This window comes from Melopsittacus undulatus, chromosome 6 (assembly GCF_012275295.1).
Source record: "Melopsittacus undulatus isolate bMelUnd1 chromosome 6, bMelUnd1.mat.Z, whole genome shotgun sequence".
NCBI lineage: Eukaryota > Metazoa > Chordata > Aves > Psittaciformes > Psittaculidae > Melopsittacus > Melopsittacus undulatus.
In genome coordinates, this window is record NC_047532.1 from 10,746,779 (window position 1) to 10,771,031 (window position 24,253).

Consider the following 24,253-nt stretch of genomic DNA (forward strand, 5'->3'; position numbering starts at 1 on the left):
TGGTTCTATGACTGAGCCCAGCTATAGAGAACAGAATGAAAACCTCCAATTGATTGACATCAGATTCATGTTTTGTCACCTAAAGCACACAAGATAGGTGCTACACACCTACATGCACCTTTCTGGACCCTGCACATCCACACAACCTTGTGATTTATAGTCAGTGCAGCACAACATGAGGACAGGAGGAACAGAGCCAACAACAGAATTTGGGAGCAGATTTCCACTGGGAAAAAGGAACTTGAATTGGAGGGAACCAGCTTTCCAGAAAACACCAAGCCAGGAAGTTTATAATGGGAGTATTAATTCCTTTCCTGACATGATGTCACTGTCAATTGGGCTGTACCTGCCAAAAAGATCAAAAAGCACTCGTGCACACATACACTGTGAACATTAAAACAATGACAGGGACAATTGCTATTTTCCATTCCTTCTCTAAATATTATTACAAGCTGCTTTTTCATCAAACATCTACAAAGTATGAAGCAATCGCCACTGCTCCTGGTAAATAAACACAATTAAAACCATTTCTGTTTCAAAACAGAAGAGAACTATTGGACCTTTTCCTTTCATTTCGATTCATGTTTAACTTTGTCTAACTAACAAATTTTGGAACCTCTGGGGAAAAAGCTGCTCCTTCATTCAAAATGCATCTCTGCTGTGGTTTCCTACAGAAGATACTACTTATATGAACTCTCTTCTTTAAGACGCACTCATGCTGATTGTGTGTATAGTGCCATATTCATAAATCAAGAAGCCCCTGGCAGACATTTGGACTTGATACTATAAAATCTCAATGATTCATAGTACTGCAAGGTTTCCTACTGTTCATTCGTATTAAATTTTTGAGGATGCACAGTGCACATATAATATGCATCAGTCAAAGGGGGTTTCAAATTAGAATGTTTAATATCATCTTCTTCTCAAAATAGCTTTCATTTAATTTTCAGTAACTCAGCCAAGCTTTCATTGGTTGAATTTCATCAACTTCAGCAATACGAGATGTCAATGGAAAGCAGATATTTGCTCCATGCTGGTGCATTACAGCAAACAGTAACTTAGTAAAACATGGAATTCTTTTAAAGCATTTAAGGATAATAGTTACTATCTTGATGAATACATGATGACTTGTGCCGAATAGGCAGAAAAATATTACTCCGGTGGAAGCAGAGCATCCGATGTTAAACGGTGCATGAAGTGAGGCCACAAGAGCCCAACAGGACTGCCTGCAAACCTGAAACTGAATTAAGGATTTAAGGCTGGGCAGAGACCACTTCCAGCTCAGCAACCTAAATAAATTCTTTTCCTTTGCTTTTAAGTGCAATTATCTGTGTGTTGCACATCTGTCTGAACATGTGGAAGTGACACTGTAATCCATTTTGGTACTAGGATTAGCAAGTTCAGACACTGAGGAGAAATAAAGGCATTAATGCTACTTTGGATGTAGACAGAATTGAAGTACATTAATGGTGCTCTGGGAATAGATATTCCTGTTGTCAAACACAGTTAATGCTACACTGATGTCAGTGTGTAACTGTCAGAAAGTGGGTGGAAAAAGGAAATTGATTGGATAGATTTTTCATTACGCTGCATGGTGGTTTATCTTAAATTACTCAATAAATTTTAACTGTAATAAACTAATAATTTGCTAATACCTACAAATCAGCTTCACCCCCTTGTTTCAGCATGGAATCTGTATCTGAATTTGCAGATCATCTCCATGGCACAATTTAAATGTCTGTTTTCACAACACAGTTTTTACTATGCAAAGACACTGGGAACCAACAGACTTAAGCGGAAAGCACCTTAGCACTTGTCTCACTTCCCCAGCTTGACTTTAATTCCTTCTGTGTCTTTTCATTCTTAAATATAACAAGGATACAAATGGAAGACTGATGCTACAAAATCAAAAGCATCAGGCAATATTCAAAATATTCCAAAAGGGAAGGTCCATCCTAAAATAGATATGATAAAGATGCAGTAATGTCACGAATTTCAGGGTTAGGAAGAAGTCAGGGAATAATGTATTTCATATAAAGAAAAATCAAATCTTGTGAAGATTCTGAAAGCCCCATCTGCATGCAAGGCAAAGACCTTTCTCTAGTGTCCCATGACACATTATATCAGGGGTTTAAACAATATAGTGTTTATATAAGGCAGAAGTTCTTCCCTGTGAGGGCGCTGAGATGCTGGCACAGGGTGCCCAGAGAAGCTGTGGCTGCCCCATCCCTGGCAGCGTTCAAGGCCAGGTTGGACACAGGGGCTTGGAGCAACCTGCTCCAGTGGAAGGGGTCCCTGCCTGTGGCAGGGGGTTGGAACTGGGTGAGCTTTAAAGTTCCTCCCAGCCGAAGCCACTCTGTGATTCTATGGTGTGCTTCTGCTTCTCCCTACACTGCAAATGATGGTATAGTAAGTAGCAACATAAAGCAGCCATATCTTATGGTGGAGGATTTACACTTTCATATTATATATGTATTTTATAAGTAAAAATCATGATGTGACAATTATAACAGTATCAGTATCGAAGTGTGCTTACTTCATACTAAATATGAAGGCCACCAATTCACACCTGCATATTCCACATCTCCAAGCAACACCCCTCCCTTTACAGTGTCCCTCTTCCCCACGTGCCACACTTGGCTCCCACCTGCCTCTGCACTGCGCTTCCACTCCCATCCACAAAGGGAAGTCTCCAGTACGAGTGCTATCTAATAAAAACATAAATAATCCAGACAGAATACACAGTGCTGTATGTGCTCTGTTCCACATGGTAGGAATTAGGAGGCGGTGACCTTTGCATCAAGCTACAAAAAACTGGAATGCTAACACAATCCTCCCTGAGCATGCAGCAGCCAGCCAGGAAATATCCCAGTTTATCAGCTCGAGATGAAGAATTACACAACTTTAAAACAGTTTAGGAAGGTATTCCATGGGATAAACACAGCAATCACTAGCTACTTATGTTAATCCAAGATTTCTTCATGTATTTGCATTCAACTTCCACCTATTCACGACCATGAGCTATTACTCACATAGAAATGATTAGAAAAGCTGATGTCTTGCTGCAAGCTGCTCCTCTGTTCAACCAAAGCAGGGAGGACACAAAGGTTTTCTTCAAGGGATGAAAGCCACAGCAAAGCCTTTGCAGTCCTTTAAAGCCCAGAACACTTTTGCATGATAAAATCTACAATTAGAAGAAGTTGGAATTATACTTATTTCATTACACGACTGATACAGAGAACAAAGCAGGAATCATTTGCAGATGGTGTCCTGGTTCAGGTTGGTTTGGTGTGTCAGCTCTCCAAGGTTTTGGAAGCTTCAGTTGCTTGATCCAGGAGTGCTGACAATTCAGAGATGCTCTTTTCCAAAACCTTGTACCACATCACTCTAAGCACCCTTCCTTGCTCAGCCCCCCAAAACTTATCAGAAAGGTTTCTGGTTTAGTTTTGCTTGTATAAAATGCAGCACCCTACAAACAATTAAAAAGCAGCCATAAAACAAATGACCTGTTGTGTCCTTGGGCTTTATTTGCAAACAGTCCTTGAATCCCAACCTGGTTTGTGTTGGAAGGGACATTAAAGCTCACCCAGCTCCAACCCCTGCCACGGGGAGGGACTCCTTCCACTGGGGCAGCTTGCTCCAAGCCCCTCTGTCCAACCTGGCCTTGAACACTGCCAGGGATGGGGCAGCCACAGCTTCTCTGGGCACCCTGTGCCACCCAATTTCTTCAACCCATCATCTTCCTCACACCTTACTCCTTCCCTCCTCACCATGCACCTCATTAGGAACACACCAAAAGCCTTGCATCAACACTGGGTTGCATTAGGAAAACACATCCAGGGGAATAAAATTTGCTGTATGAAAGCAGGGGTCCCTTTGTGACACACCTGGCAGTGGCTCTGCCCAGCAACCAGCCAGCCCAAGAAGCCACACACTTGGCCCGTACAAAACACATACCCTCTAGATTTGCTCTTCACCAACCCCTGCCACAGGCAGGGACCCCTTCCAGTGGAGCAGCTTGCTCCAAGCCCCTGTGTCCAACCTGGCCTTGAACACTGCCAGGGATGGGGCAGCCACAGCTTCTCTGGGCACCCTGTGCCAGCGCCTCAGCACCCTCACAGGTAACAGCTTCTGCCTAAGAGCTCAGCTCCGTCTCCCCTGTTCTGGCAGGTTCAAGCCATTCCCCTTGGCCTGTCCCTACAGGCCCTTGTCCCAAGCCCCTCTCCAGATTTCTTTCCTGCAGCCCCTTTAGGCACTGGAGCTGCTCTCAGCTCTCCCCTTCAGGAGCCTTCTCTTGTCCAGGCTGCCCCAGCCCAGCTCTCTCAGCCTGGCTCCAGAGCAGAGCTGCTCCAGCCCTCGCAGTGTCTTTAATCTGAGTAATTAAAACATAATTTCAGCTGTAACACCTCCTAGTCTGATCTGTTAGTTTATAGGGGAAATATCAGTGCTCCTCTCAATTAAAATAGATAACCAAAAAGAGTAGGAGACCAGTACAATAAAACCATCAAATGCGTAAAGTGTAGAAGTAACTGTGGGAAAGGAGGCTCATGAACTAGTCTGTGACATGTTCCTTGTTGAAAGAGTGCACAAAGTAAAATGGCATTGACACCGTAGAAACTGCTTGTTTTAAGTTTACAATTTGCAAATTTAGGGTTGCTTTAAAAGTTTGGCATGTCCTGTTCCAGAACCAAAACTGACCTGAAACGCATATGATGGAAAGCAAGCCAAACCAGCCACCAAACAAAACAACCAAAAAACCCCACCATGCAAGACTCAACTGCTGACAAAGCCCTAATGTAAGCATATGCATTGGTTAAAAACAAGTCCAAAGTGTTCAGAGCTTTATTCCATCTCTCCAAGAAGGCCTGCACTAACCTCAGGCATGGTAGGGTTTTGCAACAAAAGTTTGAGGAGGATCTTCCAGCTGCTTGAAACACAGCTTTCAGCTACAGAAATATTTGATGGGTGGAAGCTCTCTCTTCTGATGGAACCTGCCTCTTCTTTGGTCATCACTACTCAGCACAATGCACTTTTCATACCAAAACAAATGAGAACAAGCCTCTGAAGGACAAGTTCTTGAAGACTGGCATAGAATCACCGCTTGTCTTTAGAACTGGCAAGTTTAAACCCCGATTATTCCTTACTTCAAATAGTAACCCAAGGAAGAAACCTCTGAAGCTCTACAGCTGCAACACCAAGCCCACACTGCATGTACCAACATTGCTAGTGCCTGAGGGATGTGCAGTGTTTGATGGACCACTGAACATTTAGTAGGAATCACTAAGTCACTATCACTGAGCTGCCAGCACTGTGGAAAGTGGTGGGTTCTACCCAAATTCACTACACAAAGAGATGAGCTGGTATGCAACAGGGGTGACACAGTGCAATCCGACTTCCAGAAACCAGCATAATGCAGCTGGACATGCAGAGACTCTGAAATCATCACACAGCATACTGCAAGAGAGATGGCTGCTAAAACAATACTCACCAAGTGGTACCGCTGATGAAATATAAAGTCCATCAGGCAGTTTTTAAGCTAACACTCATTTACTCATTGCTCTGTGCTTTGCTGGAACTATACAAGACCCTTCCAATGTAAATAAATCACATTTGCAACCCCCTTGAGGCACTTAAACCATTACAGTGATGTAGACCAGTACTAGTGAAAAATGAGCCCTCAGTTCCCATTTTTCCCCCTCAACTTTATCTTTCCTGTAGCGAAACTGCGTTTTGCTTCGTCTCCACTTTATTTGTTCTACAGGGCCCTGAATAACTGCGTTTAAGACAACACCTTTATTAAGCAGCTATTGTTCCACTTGTTCTGAAGATAAATGTTAAAAAAGGTACATATTTCCTTCCTGCTAAACATACAAAGTCCTCCAGAGAATAAATCTGTTTTAGCAGCACTCTGGCACCAGCATCTCTATGAAATACTTGTTTTCTGTAGCACTGAATTTCACTATTTTTTGTAGGTTGATTTTATTTAATCTCAGAGCAGATTTGTTACAAGACAGGGATAGGGAAAGAAGGATGATCCCTGGGTGGCAGGACCCATAGGACTGTCAGAGCTGCACAGGAACACACAACCCTCTGCCTTCCATGTAAAAACACCATGCTTTGCTCATCAATAAAGAAGTACTTCCCAATTCCTGCATCAGGGAGCACCTATTTCTCAAAATCCTCACAAAACACTCACCAAATCCTCACACAAATCCCAATATTAGAGACTCTATTATTAGAGAGAGCTGGGAAGAGTTGGTGAAAACCCCTGGGATTATGACAGCAACAAGCACTGGAATTGCAGAGAGCAGCCAGCCTCCTGCGAGGAGCACCACTAGCACATTAGTGTCATTCCAGCCCACCTGCATTCCCACAGTGTCACGAGGGCCCTTTCTTCCTGGATTCATTTTACATGCTCCTCTCTCACAGGCAGGCAGGGAGCTAATGAGCAGTCCGCAGGCTTGGGCTGCACAGGGAAACTGTCAGTGGGACTGCAGATGTGGCCTAATAAGATCTTCATCAGAGAAGGCAGAAGGAACTGCCCAACACAAGCACTCAAGCTGGTTTTAGAGGGGTTCCTTCAATCATGTTGAAGCAGACAGTGAACTGCTTCCTTACAACTGCGAAAGTTACCAGTGCATGATGGTGTGGAAAGGTCTTGCATAAATCAGCCAGAGCTGTGCTAAATTCCTCCAGACCCATCTCCTGTTGGTTGCTTGCAGTGGATTTTTAGGTTCAGGGACCACTGAAGTCTTTGTGAATGACTAACAACTGTTGGCTTAAATAGCTTTACAAGGGGGAGAAGCTAACCTGCATTCAAAAGAAAGGACTGCTTTAGTATTCAGAAGATAAAACCATTAATATTACCATAACTATTTTACTTAGTTTGAAGTATGCCAACCTAAATGGCATATTCTGCATTGAAAGTTCAGAGGGATAAAATTAAAGCTTCCAGGAACATCAGGATACCACATAGCCTTGGAGAGCACACAAGGTCCCAAGCCAACAGTGACCTGAAACCATTCCTACAACAGCCTTCCCTTCCAGGTATTCAAAACTTCATTGGAAAACAAGTGATCTGAGCACAGTGGCAAGAAACACATTGGATAAGGCAATTATCTTCTCCATCTGGACAGAAAAACACCTACTGAAGAAGGAGGAAACTGAAAATCCATCCAACCATTCCTGAAAGCCCAGGATAATCTCAGGGTGGGGGAAAGGAGTCAGTTTTATTGCACAGGTGGGTGCAGCCAGCTCAGAGAGCCCAAGGCATGGATCAAAGGCCTGGTGGCACTCAATGGGCAAGCAAGACCCTCATAGAAGGCAGGATCAGCACAACTTTGTAACCCTCCTGAATACATTAACTGGTTTGCTATCAGGACTAACCCACGAGGCTGTAGGATCAGTCAGTTTGACAGATCCTGGCTGAAAACAAAGCAAGTTCTCCCGAGCTTGCTCTGCAACCCCAGGCCTGATAGAGCAGGGGGATATGCCCAGCTGCAAGGTTGGATGTGCAATTATCTGCCAACATACCTAACCACAAGCCTGTGTCTGAATTCACAACACAAAGCCACTTCCAGCTCCACCCGAGTAAATCTGAAACTGCTCAATAGGATTGCAAGTGAATCTGTCCATACCTCCTGTTGTCAGGAAATTAAACCAAGAACTTTCAAACCTAGTTTGATGGAATGGTTTGTGTTGAAGGGACCTGAAAGCTCATCCAGTTCCAACCCCTGCCACGGGCAGGGACCCTTTCCACTGCAGCAGCTTGCTCCAAGCCCCTGTGTCCAACCTGGCCTTGAACACTGCCAGGGATGGGGCAGCCACAGCTCCTCTGGGCACCCTGTGCCAGCGCCTCAGCACCCTCACAGGGAAAAGCTTCAGTATCTGGATGGGACAATGTTACTAACAGTTAATGAGCAAAAAGCCATCAATTGTGGCAATTGTTTTATGAGATACAAAACACAGCAGCACTGAAACAGATACTGTATGTTGTAGGAGAAGCCAACACTATCACATTGAAACTGCACCATCATAGGGCACATCTTGTTCAACAACACAGCTCATTGGGATTCCTTCAGAACTTGTCTCTCAGATCAAAACTAGATGCCAGACACCAATCAGTAACAGCCTCACAGGTTTATCAACTTGAAACACCCACTCTGGGAGGAGAAATAATTTGTTCAGGCATCTGGAGATCCCAAACTAAGTGGGATGGCAAAGGGTAAAATGAACAAGGGAGAACTGCATGCTCTGTACTCTCTTTTTCTATCCAGTTATATGCATATTGGGGACCTGCACTTTGTATCATGTCAAGTCTGAGAAAGTAAAATAAACTTTATTTAACACTGTCTGAATATCCAGCATTTAATCTGTTATATTACCTAGGATGCAAACCATTTATCAAAAGAGTCCTTGTGTTCAGTATTTCACTCTGGTTCAAATATTTACATTTTGGAAGGCAGAGATTACACATGTTAACATGCTCATCAGCATCCCAGTATCAGCAGGAGAGACTTCCCTGATTTAAATGTGTATTCCAAAAAACCAAATTTCTCTAACATACTGAGCAAAGGAAATGACAAAGAAACCTGAGCACGCTGCTTTTGCCTTGGGATTTGCCTGGAAACAAAACCCACCACCCCATTTCACACACAGCAAGAGGTTCTGTTCTGATTTTACAAATCCATTGTTTAGCAACACATTCATTCCAGTAGATTTAGATTTTAAATACAAGCTCCCCCTCAGAAAAGCCATATTTATGCTTTCAGAGATTCCTAATTTCCCTTTCACCGAGGCACTGCTGTATTGCCTTGTCCTTGGAGAGTTTTATCTGGGATTATCCATATGTACCAAAACACAGCTGTTCCACTTCTTTCCTCCTTTCTTTTTTCCACACAGAAAAACCTGCCTCTATCAGCCACCCAATTAGCTGCTCACTATCAAAAGGCTGCTGGGGCCTTTCATCTTCTGGAAAACTGGATTCAAGCGAGAGGGTGTCATGGAAACTGTGTCTCGGGTCATTTCCTGTTTCGGGTTTTAGTCACCAAAAATAAAATAGTAATAACAATAATAGTGGGGGGTTTGTGATGAAAACAAAATAAAAGACTTGTTATCCCAGGCTGCAAAGCACGCGGGGGCCATTAAAGAAGGAAAAAATACCATTCTTCATGAGAAACCTTCATCTGACAAACCCAAAACCTGATTTTCGATTCAACGTGCACCTCTCCCCTAAAGAAAGCTGAGATCAAATATGAAGAACACAAAACCTGCAGCAAATATGCAATGAAATAATGAAAGATTTAAAAGAATCCATCTAGTTTTCAGAACATGGAGGCTTTTTATAGTTCACAGAGCTGCTGTACAGCAGACACTGTTTCTCCACGTATTTCACTATCAAGTAGGGTAGAAAAGTGTGAGGTAATTGCATAGGGGATTGCAGTCAACCACAGAAGTTCCAGGAGCTTTACCTCCTTTTAGAAACTAATAACCTCAAATGCCTCTAAACTTAAGCAGAAGCAGTTCAAGTTTGCTGAATATCAGTATTAGAAAAGAGATGCACTTGACTGGTGAAAAAGCCTTACAAAAGACACCAAATTCACAAACGTGATGAATTTCAACCAGCTGCTTCAGGTCACAGGTAACATCACATCTGTGCAAGAAGCCCATGCACATGGAAGGGCCAGTGCAAGGGGAGATGTTCGTATAATACTCATCTGAAACTAGCATAATGTTAACAACATGAATGTTTATCATGATGCCACATGCAAGGTGATTGCTGGGAAGTCCCTGCTCCATGCTTCTGATGAAGTTCCTGCTAATCTTAATCTGAAATTACTTAATTCATAGAATCCCAGCCTGGTTTGTGTTGCAAGGGACCTTAAAGCTCACCCAGCTCCAACCCCTGCCACGGGCAGGGACCCCTTCCACTGGAGCAGCTTGCTCCAAGCCCCTGTGTCCAACCTGGCCTTGAGCACTGCCAGGGATGGGGCAGCCACAGCTTCTCTGGGCACCCTGTGCCAGCACCTCAGCACCCTCACAGGGAAGAATTTTTCCCACAAGTTCTGAATGTAAAACCTCAGCTCCACCTTACAACACACAGTTATTTACTAAACGAGTCACAACCCAAGTGATCATTTTAATAGTGGCATGTTTTTGAGGAACTCAAAACAGGGGAAATTTGGAGCAGGGACACTCTGGGTTAGAAAACTGTCAATATATGCATATCCACATTATGGGGGAAACTACCAGTTTCTGATTCCAGCAACCAGTGCTGCCATAGAATCATAGAATAGTTAGGATTGGAAAGGACCTCAAGATCATCTAGTTCCAACCTCCCCGCCATGGGCAGGGACACCTCACAGTAAACCATATCACCCAAGGCTTCATCCATCTCCAGCTTCTGAACCCTGCAGATACAACTGTTTCTTCTTTAAATTAACACACCACAATCACAGGCTCTTAGAAATTCCAGGTTCATTCTATCTAAGGAAGCAAGGGTCATACTCAAAGCTAAAAAAGAAATAGTAAGGGAAAGCTCACAAACCAGGGAGCTTTTATCCTTAAGATGGGTGGTAAATAAAGATAAAGACTTAAGAATAACTTAGTCCTTTGCCAGAGGGAGAGATAAAGATACCATAAGGTTGCACATATACCCACATAATGCACTTCATTAAATGCAGAGTTAAATGTGTGTGGACTAACAGGGAAAGACAGTTCTCCTCCTAGGGGAGGAAGTAAATCAAGGGTATCGCTTCTGTGAGAGCTTTTCTTTGACAAGAGGAGATTGAGCAAAGTGCACGGTACCTGGAATGCACCCATTTACACCTAGAAAGGGATTAAGCCTTTATTCAAAAATAAGCAGGTTGGCTCTTTATTTGGTTTGATACAGAGAAATCCTATGTGCTCCTGCTGGGGCTGCTGGCAAGAAGGTGTTGAGTGATTTGTCTCTAAAAGCTTTTTCAGTTCTCAATTAGAACAAAGACATCAATGCATAATATCTTGGTTTCTCCTAAGGCAAGAAGTGTCTTCAAGTCACGCAGGAACACAGGGAGAGCCCAGCCCACTGCCTTTCACCCCTGATTCACTTTGGCAATGCATATTCCTCTTGCAACATCCTCCCGTTTAATACCTTCAATCCTCTTTGAAGGTACCTGGGTGTAAACCTCAGCTTTCACTCTCAGCCACCACACAAGCCAGTGCTTTACCCTTTGGGGGAACCTGCAGACATTCAACTCAAACCAGACACAGACCAACTTACGCTCTTTCATGAGGTGATGGAGTCTCCAGCTGTGAGCATGCCAAATACAAGGAATAGGGTGAAGATGGGCAGCTGGGCTCCGAGACAAGAAGCAGAGGTGAAGTACCCTGCAAGAGCTACTGCTATCAACACACCTCTGTTTGGAGGCATCCAACCACCAGCAGCCCCAGCTCTTCATCTTAGAAATACATGAGCACCATTTGCACAGCAACCAGAAAGAGCTAACTTAACCCACAGAGTACATCTACCTTTCCCACCAGGGACAGACCAAGCAAATTAGAAGCCCTACTCCAAAGGACACCAATCACATCTTTCCAGCTCTATCATCCTAATGAAAAGCATGTGGCTTGTTCTGCCTCCCCTTTTATTTGTTACTAATGTTCTCTGTGAATCCACACTCAGATGTTTCCATACTGCAACACACTTTCTGTGGTCCTTGCAACAGGCCTAAGGGTGACACAACCTCTGCTTGTACCCCCATAGAGCACATGAATTGGCAGCAACTGCAAAAGGAGATGCCTTCATTAGAGAACTTCAGAATTGTTTTGTTAAAGTTTAGTTCTTTTTACTAGTGGAAACTTAATTCGATGCCCACAAGAATGAGAATGAGATGCCCAGGAGAATAAAGATTCACGAGATTCTTGTTCTCTTGAAGACATTTGCCAGGTCAAACCAAACATACACAAGACCCTGCAGCTTATCTTTTGAGAAAGAAAATCACTTTCTCGCCAAGAATCTGTGGCGAACCACATACAAGAAAGTAATACCCAAAATCCAGCTGAGAGGTTGAACAGACGATGAAAACTAACATCAGATCTCAATTTAAAAACTAATAAGTAATCAAATGCTGTTGTGGTAAGTGGCCATCACAGACAAACCCCATCTGTGGCCCAAACCAGAACTAAAGGTACTACCTGGGCTGAGAAAAGTTGTCTCAATGTCACCAGGCTGGGAAGCAGCTATTGTTTGATGCAGCCCCACTTGTGCTGCCAGGGTAGCACAGAGCTCATTGCAAATGCAAAGCCCCAGCTGGGGGTAGGAAGAACTGAACGTGTTAAATGCTTGGCTGGTGAGTGCCTGTACCAATCCCTCTGCATCAGGGAAGGGGTTCCCTCCCCCTCCCCATCCTGCTCCCCATTATTCTCCATTCAAGCTGAAAGCAAGAAGGTCTTTTCCTGTGCCGCTCAGTGTCAGCCAGACTTGGGAAGCTCGGCAGGAATTGCTGAGAGATCCAGAAAGGACACAAAAGCCTCCTTCCACAAAGAGCCCTTTCATCTAGGCAGTATGTCTATTAAATACGTCCTGTTAATGTGCATACATTTTTATAAAGAGATTATAAAGTGAAGACTCAGTCACTAACTTGACTGCACAATAAGATTTTCAAGTCTATTACTAGAAAAGGGGTTTAAAATTAGTAGCTGGGAATGCTTCACAGCTCCTCTGCAGTAACACTCAAATAGGTCTGACACCCTCAATGCCAGCCAAAGCTCTATTTAATATGTTTCAATGCTTCCATTTCTCTATTTGGTGACACACAGGGACGTCAGATTATGACCACTCTGCCTTTGGTACTGCTCAGTGGCAAAACAGAAAGGATGGTCCAAGCCCTGACCTGCACCGAACACGATGCTCAGAGAGCAACCAGGTAGTTAAAAAGAATAAATAAGATAAAGTTTGATTGGAACCTGCTCTTTCCTCGTGGCACCAGGAGAAACTGGGGAGCTGCCATCCCTGAGCATTTGCTTCTGCTCTCATCAAAACCGAGGTGGTAAACAGCCACTTCATCCACTTTCTCCATTACATCCTTTTCTACATCTTTTTATTCCCTTTCCTTTGCCATGGGGCTTGGCATCTCCCAAGATTTTGAATAACTAAGTCAGGTAGATATACATTCCTGACAGATCTGGGAGAAAGCAAGTTAGTTTCTATCCATTGAGTGGTAAGGGGGAAAAAAGAACCTTTTTTTCCTTTCTGCATCAAAGCAAGGCCACAAGTTGACAATCCTGACCAGCATGGGTATGGCTAAAAGCCAGCTTCACATACCAGCATTTGCAGGACCTGCAGCAAGCCATGCTGCCCGCCCAGCTTCTATAGCAAGGTTTTAATAGTTTAAACATATTTCTGGGCATGCAGATGATCAGACTTAGGGCCTGATGCTAATATTAGTTCTAACCTTCTTTCAGAGCAAGAATCCCAAAAAGGCTGTGAATCTGATTTCAGTGTGGAAATGAAATGTCATCTCTTGGTGGCAGTGGCAAACACCCATCCAGCTCCTCAATGCAGACACAGAGGAAGAGCCGGTGGTTGCAACACCCCTGGGTTGTGTCATGCAGACAGTGCTCTGCACATCAGCTCTCCCAGTTCACAGCCCTTAGGCATCCATCCAGCTCCCTGCTAGTCCCACAGGGATACCTTCCACCAAGCACAAAATATCTGGGGTCTGTTACAGTCGTGTTATTTCTTGTGCTGATCGGAGGGAAGCGTCCATCTGCCACACCAGAGCTGAGAACCAACCACCTCAGCACCACATATATCACACAGAGGAGGGCAAAGTGCTCTCCTGTTGCTGACACTGATAGTACTGGAAAGCATGAGACAGAACAGCAAAACCAACACAGAACAAGCAAAATAGAGCTCAGGGAGTGGTGGAGCAATGCTGGAAGCCAACTCTGCCTCACTTTTGGTCTGCACAAGAGAGCCCAAGGTACAACTTCATGGGAACCTCCTGCACTTCCCAATGAGTCAAGGTTTGGGGTCAAAGGCCTTGAACACACAATAACATTATTTTGTATGCAAGCTGCACCAAGATGTGCATTCATAATAAAAAGGTAAAGCCTGGAAGAATCCTGACCTACACTGTATATACATCTAGCAAAGCAGTTCTTATCTGACTTGGCTCAAAGGGGACAATAGCCTTCATTACATTTTAGAATAGAATCATAGAATAGTTAGGGTTGGAAAGGACCTTAAGATCATCCAGTTCCAACCTCCCCTGCCACGGGCAGGGACACCTCACACTAAACCATATCACCCAAGGCTTCATCCAACCTGGCCTTGAGCCCTGCCAGGGAGGGAGCATTCACAACCTCCCTGGGCAACCCATTCCAGTGCCTCACCACCCTCACAGGAAAGAATTTCTTCCTTATATCCAATCTAAATTTCCCCTGTTTAAGTTTGAACCCGTTACCCCTTGTTCTGTCACTACAGTCCCTAATGAAGAGTCCCTCCCCAGCATCCCTGTAGGCCCCCTTCAGATACTGGAAGCTGCTCTGAGGTCTCCACGCAGCCTTCTCTTCTCCAGGCTGAACAGCCCCAACTTTCTCAGCCTGTCTTCATATGGGAGGTGCTCCAGCCCCTGATCATCCTCGTGGCCTCCTCTGGACTTGTTCCAACAGTTCCATGTCCTTCTGATGTTGAGGACACCAGAACTGCACACAATGCTCCAGGTGAGGTCTCACAAGAGCAGAGTAGAGGGGCAGGATCACCTCCTTCGACCTGCTGGTCACGCTCCTTTTGATGCAGCCCAGCATACGGTTGGCTTTCAAAAGACTCAGAGAATTCCAGACTGGTTTGGGTTGGAGGGACCTTAAAGCTCACCCAGTTCCAACCCCTGCCACAGGCAGGGACACCTTTCACTAGAGCAGCTTGCTCAAAATCCCGAAACAATGCATTTCTCTACAGTCATTTTTAATTATAAATGTATTATTCTTTTCCAGCTTGCTTCTTCTTCTTCTCCTTTAGCAGGAATTTTCAGACCCTATTAAATCATCCAGACAACACACTTGAAGCAGATAGCACACACAGCAGGTCTTGCTTTTCAAATGAGCCTTCACATAGCAGGTCTGCACTCTTTTCATCCTGACTCCAAGTCTTTCCTTCTCAAAATAGCCACTGCACCTCTGCTCCTCAAAGAGAAATCCTCCATTCCAAGCACCAAACCCCATGGCAATGTATGCTGGGTTTCATTCCTTTTTAGAGGCTTTCTATTCTTGGATTCCTATGAAAAAGCAGCGTTTCAAAGACTGAGTTTGCAATTACCAGCACCTACTTTTTTTAATGTATTTCTAGCCTTACAGTCAACAACTTCCTGAATAAATGCATAAATATGAAGGGAGAGGCAAAATGACTTTTATGTGACATCATGGTGAATCAGGACTTTGAAATTCATTAGATTCAGTTTCTTACCAAACAGATATAAACAGTTGGTCATTCCTATCAAGCATGTCTCTCAGAGCAGCTACTGAAAACACAACACCAGCAGGATTCAAACTAGACAGAATGGTATCATCTGAAATTATAGCTTCATTTCAACCCAAAATGAAAAATAGACTTCATTTTCCCCCAGATCACACTGCTGGGCAGCACCTCACAGGATAAGGCAGGCTACATAAGTGATGTTAGCTTGGTACTTTCAACCTAAGCATAGAATCATAGAATGGTTTGAGTTGGAAAGGACCTTGAGATAATTCGGGTCCAACCCTCTGCCATAGGGAGGATGCTAAACGTAAAGCTAAAAAGGCTTGAAGTTTCAATGCAATGAAGCTTTCCTGCAATGTATTTGAATATTAACCTTTGTCTTTTTTTAAATCATGACAAGCAGACACCAGAGACTGAGTATCCAGGAATAACGCTTCTAATTTTAATCTAAGAGAGCAAAGATCTCTGAAATACATAGTTTAAAACACCCCCCTGAGCACTGCTGGATATGGTGACACACAAGCCCTCCCCAGTCCTTATTCCTGTCCTCCTGCCTGCATCAAAGTGCAGTTTTCCCTGTAAATTGCTTCCTCCACCAAGCCATACCAAGGGAATAAATCCCACATCACACCTGGCAGTCCTGAATAACCACTGACAAAAGAAATGAAAGACAAGGAAGAAATTCCCATTACACATAATTCTTTGTGTCTCCTGCTTGACTCTGCTGGCTGTTGTCAGCTGGAAGTGGCACCTGCAGCCAGTGCACCCGCTTCCTAACAAAACACTGAGCTGCAGTTTAGGATCCACTGAGTTGCGGTGGTCCTTCCTCCTCTGTTTGACACTCCTTGCAATGATGAGAGACCCTGCTGCTTGCTTTTCCTCCACAAATGGTGTTTAGATCTCCAAAATCCAAGTCAGAAACCCCAAATTAATTCCATATTGGGAAAAGCAAGGGAAAAGAATCCGCCAGTTCACTGACCATGAACAAAACCAGAAAAATATCCCAAAAATTACCTTCTTCTGTACTAATCTTCCATCAGCATTTGCCCATACGTTGATTTGCACTGGCTAGGCTACCAATGAAAGCAAACACTCCAGGCAAACTTCATATTGCTTCCACAGTGCACACCTCTGTAGCCAAACCAAGGTGCCTGTTGCAAATGATACCCAAAAATCATTCCTCACCTGATGCTTGCCAACACATACAACATCTCAGCATCTACTGCAGCCCAAAAAGCAGCACACAATTTGTTGTTCCCCTTCCTTGCTTGGCGGCAAAATATCACTAGTGCAAGTCAAACATGATTGGTCTCTGCCAAGGACTTGGGCTTTCTCACATTCCCAAAGCAGCAGTCACGTTTGGGATACATCAATGAGCTGAACCATCCCACCCTGTCAACATTACCTGATACACAGCAGACACAGAATGGTCCCCGGCCAGGAACAGCTCGGCTGTCAGCACTGGCCATGCTGTCATCTGGGTGCTGCTGAACACCTCTCCCTGCAGCTGTAGCACTATTCCACCAGTATATCCCCATCCACCATCATGTGGTATGGGAAAACAATCACAAGCCTGTAGGGATCCCATAGCTGATCTTCCTTGTACTAATGTGGCTTCTAGGGAAGAACTGGTGAAGATTGTTGCTTATTTGGTTAAAACCAACATGCTTTGCTAACTTGCCATTCATTTCAGTATCAAGTGCTAGCCTCACACCAAAGGAGGGTCTGCTATGAAAAAATCTTATGCTCCTGAACTGCACGATTTGGGGATTCTTTATTTTCCAACTAGTTCCCAAGGGCTGGGAAGTTCTTTCCAGCCTTAGCTCAGAGCCTGGACTTGCTCCAGGCAAACAGGCTCCCAGTATAGCTATTTCGGGGTCTGTCCCTTCTCCCCTCAACCCCATCACCACAAACACCTCCCAGGTTTTGTTCGATATTACTCCTGAGGTGAAAGTACGGCCCAAGAGGAAATACTTCCAATACTTCCTGTGTTGAAAGCAAGAGAAGCAGGGACTGAACCAGAGACAGCGTGGTCACAGAGTTACCTAATCCCTTTGGTGTGGTACCATCATATCATCACCATTAAGCAGAACTTACTTTCACGTGCAATCTGGTCTGAAATGCACAGAAAGCAGCACAAAACTACTCACATAACCCTACACAAGGACTTCTGCTTAAGGCATCCCAGCTTCTAGAAGCTTTATGGCAACTTCCAGATGTGTCTATTTTAAAGCCTTTTCCCCTGGCCTCATTCCCACCTGCAACGATCACAAGCGTAGCCAAAAACTCCTTCTGCATTGCAGAAGTACGTGCAAAAGATGGCCAAAACCAGACGGAGAGCACTGGCCAGACAGCTCCACAGAAATGCTGGAAGTGAAATTACAGCTTTCCTCAGAGGTGTCAGGGCTTTTTTGTTCTAATGGAGTGGTTGCAGCTTCAAATCACATTGTCAAAGTTGAGTAAAACCTTGTGCCCGAAGGGAAGCAGCACTAGCGAGAATCTGGGTTTATCAGCTGCTTGCGGCTGAGGAGCTGGTAAAGGGAGATGTAACAGGTTGGTTTTACTAATGATTGTAGTTGTGCAGATATACTTTTGCCAAATCACATGGGAGACTACAGAGGCTTTACAGGCAGTTGATAAAGTGGGTCCATTAAAACTTTTCATGGGGTTGGAAACAGCTAGCATTGACTTGTGGCACCATCATAATTTCAAACTCAACTCAGATTTTCTCTGCTAAATTAGACACATACAGAAATCTGCAGTGGGGAAGAGTACACATAATGCAAGAATCAAGCCATGACTTCATATGCACTCTGGTTTGTATCAGAAAAGGCATGTCTTCACAACAGACACTGGGTCAGTATCAATGGTATTAAACCCTGTTTTCCATGGGAAAGAGAGTACAAGGAAATCCGTCCAGATTTCACTAACACTGCATGTTATTGAGCAACAATATACTACAAGAAAACAATGACTGCAGAATGCAGTCCCTCATACTTTATCATTTTACACTTTATTCTGCATTAAGCCTGTCACACAAGAGGTAGTAGAGCTGTTAGCCAAAACCTCAGCGGAATTTCTGATATACAAAACAAAGGCTGATATAATCACACAAGTACAGCTTCAAAAATTAAGTGTAAGCAATTATCCATGTACAAGAAAACAGGAAAAAAGACCAGAAGTCGGTATTTTCCTATTGAACTACATACAAAAAAATATCACTCCTGGGACATTAGCCAACCATTTAAGTCCCCAGCAAAGCCCCCATAAGCTCTGATCCACAAAGCATTGCCATTCCCAGGCTTGGTTTCACCAACAGCCAGACTCACACTCAGGTAGGTCTATATCCCAACCATGAGCAATTCAAACCATGGAGCAGCTTGGGGTACCTCCTCATTGCTGGGCACTTCCACACATAAGGGTACTGAGCTGACAAGGCTCAAATAGTTTCTTTGCCAGTTTTTCACCAATAATTGATGAACTGAAAACAATCATTGTTAAACAAGCACAAATACTGCTACTGTTTGACAGTAAGTTTGGATGGGGCTTGGAGCAACCTGCTCTAGTAGAAGGTGTCCCTGACCATGGCACAGGGTTGGAACCGGAGGAGCTTTAAGGTCCCTCCCAACCCAAACCAGCCTGACAAATAAAGAATAATCTCCTAACCCTTCCTTTTATCCACAGACATAAAAGAATAACTTGTAAACACACACACACATCATAGAATCATAGAATAGTTAGGGTTGGAAAGCACCTTAAGATCATCCAGTTCCTTTTGATACTTCACATTTCCTTCAATTCTCAAACATATCATGCCTTTCTGTCTGAAGGAAGGTGAAGCACTTGATGTTAGTTGGCAAAAAGCATTCAACTTTTCCCCTCTCTGCTCCCTGGCCAAGCTGCCGGCAACAGAGCAGCCTCTGCTACGTTCAGTTGTCAGGCACTGAACCAGTCCTCCTCAGCTGAATTAAGCCAAGAAAAAGGTGGGCTAACACATGCTACATTTACTTTTGCACCTTCTTAACACATGTGTTATCAGCCCTGCCACAGCCACGACTGGCAGGGTCCTTGGTCACAGCAGTGCAGGGGACAAGTAATTATCTGCCATTTCACCTTGCTGCACCACACTCGGCAACTTTTATCTGCACAGGACAGCTGCCTTCCTCCTGTTTGAAGTGAAATGTCAGTCTGTGCTAATGCAACATGACTTACATCCTAACGATGTCCTCATGCTTTGAAGAAACAACTCAAAGCCTAATTAAAAATTCACATTCTGTCTCCTACGTGCAGCCATTTCCCTGCCCTTCCACCAGGATCTCTCCTGTCCTTCTGAAGTGTTTCATGCCAGGAAAAAAAGCCCTAAGAATCCATGTGGAACACGATGAAAAATTGCTGTAGACTTGGGCTTTCAGAGCGCCTTGAACAAGGCTGCTGCAGCTGGATTCAAACCAAGATTTAATCATGTAAAACAGATGAGGGTTTACTCCACTGGTTTCTACTCTGTAATTATCACTGAAGTGCACACTACTGCCAAATAATAATTAAAAGAAAAAGATAGAGTCAAATATTTATCAGCCTTCCTTACTTACATTTTCTATTGTATTTCAGCTTCACAAGCCTGAAACAACCTGAAAATAAACGGAAAAACAAGAAAAAGGAAGCAGTTTTCTCTGCTGTCTTGTAGCTGAGGATCCACAGAGGTCCAGGCTTCAGACCCAGTGCTGTACATCGAGGAAGCACCTTGCAGTCACCAACAGATTTATATGTAAATACTCACAGAAAGCAGCAGGAAATGTGGGAAACCCCCAGTTCTGGCATTTCAAATGGTGTGCTGAGCAGCTCAAAATAGGATTTCTCTCTTCTAAGACATAATTCCAGCCATTAGCCAAAAGACCATCCCATTAGGGAAAAAATACTGTAGTCCATCAGTGTCTGTTTTCAAAGGGATTAAATAAATGGACAGTTCTGATGACTGCAACTCTTTGCCATCACCCAGAAATCTTCAAAGAATGTGGATTTTCCAGAACAATGGCAGCACAGATTCCTGTCTATCCCCTATTCCTCCCTGGACATCTCCTCATCTCTGTGTCACTGTGGTCTGTGCACAATCTGTGCTTCTTCAGAAACATATGGTCAAAGAAGTTATTAGTAAAATAAGTAAATAATATGTTTTGCAACCAACCTGAAGAAGCTTGTACTGTGCTGTTTGCTATTTTACACATCACAACATCACCTGAACAAGTATTAATACAATTAAAAAACACAACCACCAGCCCAAACAGGAAAAAAAACAACCAGCAAACTCCTGTTTTCAGATTCAACATGCCTGATTTTTTCCTTCCAAGCTCCAAGAGCAGTAGCAATGACAAAGGGCTATGCTTCCTTCACAGAGTCAGTGTAAAGGATTAAGATGGCAGAGCTGCCTTCGAAAACATCCAAGGCCCTCTGGGCCTGTAACTTTTGTAACTACCTGGCTAGAAACATCAACATGCATTTTGAAAGTTACAGAAGCACTTAATGCTTTTCATCTTCAAAGCATTGCTTAATCCTTTCAACTCTCGATGCGCTACCCTCTGTTTTGGAGGTAGAAATGTTACCTTGCCCCATACTATCAAAAAATAGCCCTCACCATGGATACCCCCTGCAGCTTTAAAGGGTTAAACCTGGCCAAAACCAAACGAAATGCTCACAAAAGTTCTGATTTACCCTTTTCCTGCCCTTGCCTCCCAGCCGAAGAATTCCAGTTGTCTGAACCAACTACCTACTCTGTAATTTCAACCAGGTCACAGAAGCCAGGATCAGAAGAGCCAGGTAACAGGGATGGTGAAACTCTAGCAGCAGACAGGTCATGCCACAACCACCAATTTAGTTATAAATTGAATATAAAGGGATGCTAAGCTCGTAATTGGTGCCGAGTGCCAGCTATGCACAGGAAAATACGTTGCAGGACTGTCACGCAAGCTACCCATTGACCAAGCTCCAGCTCCTCTGCAAATGATATCAGGCTATTTAAGATACAGTCTACTGAGTAATGACAAGTATTACGGCTGTTCAGACTGGCAAGTGGAGATGTGATTGCACTCGCTCTTCCAAGGATGCAGCCTGCTGCCAAAAGCTGCTCCCTTTAATGATACAAGTGCTGTCAACACGTGCTCTAGCAAACCAAAAGAGAATACAATGGTGATGGGTGCTTGTAGGTACAGTACCTGTGTCCTACTATAAGGACAGCACCCACCACAAACCAGCAGCTTCTCCTTGGAGGTAGGAACAATAATTTATTGGTGCAATAGAGGAAGTCAAACAATCAACGAACTTTCTATATTTCAGCACTCCTGGAGACAAAACACCCAGGACAGTAACACAGATACACAGGTAACAGTAATGCACAGGAGCAAATGACACCCAGGACAGTAACACACAGAAACCTTCTGCCTGCAGCACCCAAAACATGTTCTCATGGAGTGAATACTTCTTATGATACAAATGTGGATATTCTAATTTGAAACTTAAATAAGAAACTGTTAAACCACTGTCCAATGCATTCTGCAAATGATGCATCTCATAAGTTGTCACCTACATTACACTATCCTCAGCTGCTCTGTGCAGTACCATTCAAAGAATAAAAGTATGTATGAAATCAGAACACTTAGGCAAGAAAAAGCATTACTTAAGGTAATAGTCAGATAATGCACTCACACAAATGCCTATAAACAGAAAGCTGTGGTGCGAGTGCCAAAAACAACTGTCAAGCTGATGCTGCCATCACAAATCTCTCATCCTTGCTCTTCTTGTACCTTCAGCCTACATATGACAAAGTGGATGAACACGCACCTCATTCCTGTCAAGAATGCAAAATAACATTATTTGATTAAAACCACAAAGTCCTTCTTGCTGTTGGACTAATGACATAAAACACTGGTGGAGGAATGTATCACAGGAAGCAGATACTGCACGGAGGAGACAAATCTCATTGATAGATCTGATGGCTGCTCCAACAGAAATCGAACTCCTTTTCTATCTCCCAGTTTCCACACATATTACTGACTGTCCCTTTCCACAAGCATTTAAGGCTCACAAATACCATGGTTCTCCTCTTACCTCTTCCACTTGCTCCTCTAATGCCCGCTCTGGAGGCTCCACATCATTCTCTCTTCCTGCATTTATGGAGGCTCTGTCGACAATTTCCTCTTTTCCCAGGCTGGAAACACACCCAAACCAACCTCTCACCTTCATTCTATTGAAGTGTTTCCACCTGCTCCTTCACTCATTGGATGCTTCCTCCAGCCCAGACCTACCCTTCCTCCAAAGTCCTCTCCCACAGACACGTCCCACTCCAGCGGCTGGCGGCACCTCCTCCTGCCTATTACCAGGATGTGCAGACAACTGGCAAGGACCAAAGCATGAAGAGAGCATGCAAGGGAAGTGTTAAATCCTGCCTCTTCCTCCTCTACTATGAAGCTAAATAAAACCGCAGCTCCCAAATGGTCGGGTATTAATCCTTCCTATTGCTACTGCAACTTCCTCTCACCAGGTCCTGATTTGGGGCCTGTCACCACAGTAAACCCAACAACACCCCTTGATTTAAACCCAAATAAACCCCAAATCATTCTTGCTCTTCTTCTTTCCCATCCTTTCCGCCCAGGCACAGCCCCACCATGGCCTCTGCCTGCATCACCCCGAATATTCCCCACTGCACCAACAGTCCTATAGCACAAGCAACCCACCACCCAGCACCAACAACCTCAGGCACAGAGAAAAGGGCATTTAATTCTGTGCCAGCTATAGCCGGCCATTCCTGAGCACGGTTAGGGAATTCTTACCCTAAAATCAAATGAGAAGCATGGGCTGCAGTGACACATGTCATAACATTTTTTGTTCTACTGTAGGAGGTCGGCAAAGAAGCTTCTAAATCAGGGGAGGGTTGTTCCCACTGGGTTTTAATCTTAAACAGCTGTAATAATGTTACAGGGGAGAGCAAAGGACAGGCTGAGCATTAGCTTGATGGGAGTTAAGACAGCCAAAATATTAAGCATATAAAAATAGAGCTCGGTTATGAAAAGGGTTTTGAGAGTTTAACTACTGGTTTCACCGCATGAAATTACTTTGGGGCCTTAAATATCCAACTAATAGTAAACTCAGTTTGAACATTATCTGCATCCCTGTGCACTGGTATCCAGCTTGCTCATGAGTTTGCATCACTGGTGCAATCCTGGGGAAGAAAGCCTGGCTCATCCCATGGTTAGCTAGTGTAACACAGCAAGGTAATAATGTGTACCTGTGAGTTGCTATTTTAAAGACAGTATGTGCTGAGCTGATCGAATTAGGGCTTTTTTAACACCAGCAACAGATTTAACAAGGCAATTATACCGACTTAATTTGCATTAACCAGCGACTCCACCAGTTACAGGATTATGCTCATATCTTTTGAAGGAAATACATATATGCATATGCACAGCGTCAGGGAAAAAAAAGTGACTTCCCTGAATTCGGTACATCAATAATCTACCTTGTTAAGTGAAGTCATTTAAATACACGTCTTCTTAGCATGAGGGAGAAAAGACAGCTCAGTGTTTCCCCGGACAAAACGCAGCCCTAGGAGGCCGGCTAACACAATGATGCTTCAGAGGTGAGAGAATGAAGCCAGTTTAGAGAAGATAAAAGGCCATTTGGGTAGAGACCCCTGCTGCTCCTATGAAAGTGTCTCCTTTTCAGTTGGGGCGGCTTTTAAAACTGCATTTGCTACTGACCGTACCTTCCCCGGGAAGCCGCTTGGGATCTGATTTCACTTTTTCCCCC

At 43.9% G+C, this 24,253-nt stretch overlaps 1 protein-coding gene across 1 annotated transcript in view; it reads right to left on the minus strand.

Moving 5' to 3' along the window:
- CACHD1 (cache domain containing 1) overlaps positions 1-24,253 on the minus strand; it is a 107,201-nt gene that overhangs the window by 82,064 nt on the left and 884 nt on the right. The gene's annotated exons all lie outside the window — the stretch shown is intronic.